Source organism: Thamnophis sirtalis, unplaced genomic scaffold, assembly GCF_051295495.1.
Source record: "Thamnophis sirtalis isolate CommonGarterSnake01/CBP01778 unplaced genomic scaffold, rThaSir2_p1.2 scaffold_2, whole genome shotgun sequence".
In the NCBI taxonomy this organism is placed as follows: domain Eukaryota; kingdom Metazoa; phylum Chordata; class Lepidosauria; order Squamata; family Natricidae; genus Thamnophis; species Thamnophis sirtalis.
The window spans coordinates 3,688,002-3,691,452 of NW_028261382.1; positions in this window are offsets into that span (position 1 = coordinate 3,688,002).

A 3,451-nucleotide genomic window follows, 5' to 3' on the forward strand; every position below is an offset into this window, starting at 1 on the left:
CGAGCCCCGCCGAGCCCCGCCGGGCCGCCCCTTCCCCCGCCCCTTCCCCCGCCCCGAAGGAGGGAGGGGGCGGCCGCCTGGGCCAGTCGGGGGAGGGGAGGAGGACTCCAGAGCCCATGGTCCCCAAGGAGGGATTGACTCTCCCAGAATAGGGACTCCAGGGCCCATCCACGGTCTTGGTAGGGAAGGGGCTGCTTCTCCCCCAAAAGAACCTGGAATAAAGACTCTAGTGCCCATCGTTCCCAAGGGGGGAGGGGGGGGCCCTGGCCGGGCCGTGGGGAGGAAAGGAGCGGCCGCTTGAGCCAGTCGGGGGAGGGGAGGAGGACTCCAGAGCCCATGGTCCCCAAGGAGGGAGGTGGTCCCTAAGGAGAAGAGATTGACTCTTTCTCCCCAAATAGGGACTCCAGCACCCATCGTCCCCCAGGATGAAAGGGTCCTGAGAGGGAAGGGATTGCTTCCTCCCAAAAAGAACCCTGAATAAGGACTCTAGTGCCCATCGTTCCCAAGGAGGGAGGGGTCTCTGATAGAGGGGGGGGGTCCCCAGTGGGGAAGGGGCTGTCTGCCCCCCCTGGGGCATTCCGGGGCCTTTGTTCCCAAGGATAGAGAAGGTCTCAATGGGGAATGGACTGCTTCTCCAAGGAGGATTCCAGCACCCATCATCCCCAAGGTTGGGGGGAGATCTCCTGTAGGGAAGTCACTACCTTCCCCCTCCCAACAGGGTCTCCAGCACCTGCCTTCTCCATGGATGAGGAAGTCCCCGGTAGAGAAGGGCCACCTCTCCCCCAAATAAGGAAGACTCCAGTTCCCATCATCCCCAAGAGAATGAGGTTGGGCTCTTAGAGCTTCCAAAAACATCTTCTACTTCCATTCCTCCCTCTCTTCGAGAGAACTTCAGGTCCCATCATCCCCACAGGGATGGGACGATGGGATTTGATTTTACAGTGAGGGGAGGGGGCCAACTTAGATAGTTCGCCAACTTGGCGCCCTGTTTCCTAGTGAAATGATGATGGGAGCTGACATCACCAAAACCCACCCTTGTGTAGGTGTTTATTGGTCTGAGGCTCCCTGGGGATAATGGGAGTTGGGATCTAAGCCAGAGCAAACATTATGTGGGACCCTGTTAGAAAGAATAGGGTGACTTGCAAGAGAACACATTTTTAAGGGCAGTTGACACAAACACATTCGGGATAGATAGATAGATAGATAGATAGATAGATAGATAGATAGATAGATAGATAGATAGATAGATAGATAGATAGATATACTGTAGATAGATAGATAGATAGATAGATAGATAGATGATAGATAGATAGATAGATAGATAGATAGATGATAGATAGATATACTGTAGATAGATAGATAGATAGATAGATAGATAGATGATAGATAGATAGATAGATAGATAGATAGATGATAGATAGATATAGATAGATATACTGTAGATAGATAGATAGATAGATAGATAGATAGATAGATAGATAGATAGATAGATAGATGATAGATAGATGATAGATATACTGTAGATAGATAGATAGATAGATAGATAGATAGATAGATAGATAGATAGATGGATGGATGGATGGATGGATGGATGGATGGATGGATGGATGGATGGATGGATAGATAGATAAATGATAGATAGATAGATAGATAGATAGATAGATAGATAGATAGATGGATGGATGGATGGATGGATGGATGGATAGATAGATAAATGATAGATAGATAGATAGATAGATAGATAGATAGATAGATAGATAGATAGATAGATATTAACACAATACTTCCCTGTGGAAAAAGCTTTCCATGGGCTTCTGGGCCTACCAAAATCTCTTTTAGCTGAGTTTTTTTAATAGTAAAAGGTAAAGGTTCCCCTCGCATATATGTGCTAGTCGTTCCTGACTCTAGGGGGCGGTGCTCATCTCCATTTCAAAGCCAAAGAGCCAGCGCTGTCCGAAGTCGTCTCCGTGGTCATGTGGCCGGCATGACTCAATGCCGAAGGCGCACGGAACGCTGTTCCCACCAAAGGTGGTTCCTATTTTTCTACTTGTATTTTTACCGTGCGTTCGAACTGCTAGGTTGGCAGAAGCTGGGACAAGTCACTGGAGCTCCCTCCGTTACGCGACGCTAGGGATTTGAACCGCCGAACTGCCAACCTTTCGGATCGACAAGTTCAGCGTCTTAGCCACTGAGTCACCGCATCATGTTTTTTTATACATGTTTTTATGCATGGTTTTTAATACATGTTTACAATTATGTGCCACTGGCACTGAATTCAGACTTCTACCTTCGGAACATGTATAAGTGGGCCAGTGAATATCACAGCACGCGCGCTCATTAGAAACAAATTAAAACCAGCAAATCTGAGCTCCAAAATAAAAGCTGGTAAACTTGAGATATCATTCTCTGAAGATTTTTTTTAAAAAAACCCCAACCTATCCGTTTCCAGAGCAGTTCCATCCAAGGAGACAATTTTCCTTTGTAATCCCACTGGGTGTGTAGCTGCATCCATATCTGCAGAGGTGTGAAAATGGGGGGAAGAGGGGGGGGGGAAGGCGTCTTCCATTCAATTAACCAAACATTATTTTCAAAGTGGAGAGGTTGCTTAAAATGAAAGCTAATTATCCTTATTTACTTTGCTGGGTCATGGTGCCTACAGATGACCTTGCAAGAAAATACTTCGTGCCTAATAATAATAATAATTAATAGGTGGATGAAAATGCCACATCCAGTCTGAACATTTGGCTGGCTGTGCGCCAAAGCCATAATAACCACTTGCAGCTCAGGTGATACCTTTAGCACCATCAAACGATGACGCCAAACCATTATAATTTATTAAATGTGTACGTTGCAAATGACCTTTGATGGCATCAAACCTATTATTGCAAGAGAGAAGTTCTGAGGTGGTTTTTGCAATCGAGAAAATCCCCATCGTTCAATTGCAAAAGGCATCTGGACTTGGCTTACTTCCTACAATACCGTCAACATCATCAAACAGCCACAAACATCTGTCTATCCCAAGTCTTTGGGAAGGACTCAGTAGGGGGGACAAAAGTGCCGAATCCAAGCTAAACATCTGGTTGATTGTGGGATCAGTCAGAATAACCGCCGTCGCAAAATATCTGGAGCACCACTTGAAGATGAATCGAGGAGAGGAGCAACCTGGAACTAAAGAGAAACTTCCTGATAGTGAGGACAATTAACCAGCGGAACAGCTTGCCACCAGAAGTTGCGGGTGCTCCATCATCACAGGAGGTTTTTAAGAAAAGAAGACTGGACAAGCCACCTGTCTGGAATGGGATAAGGTCTCCTGCTTGAGCAGGGGGTTGGACTAGAAGATCTCCAAGGCCCCTTCCAGCTCTATTCTGAATGGAACACCATTGGCATTGACAAAATTGTACCAGTCAGTTGCAAAAGGCAGCTTTACCTAGAATAGAATAGAATGGAATAG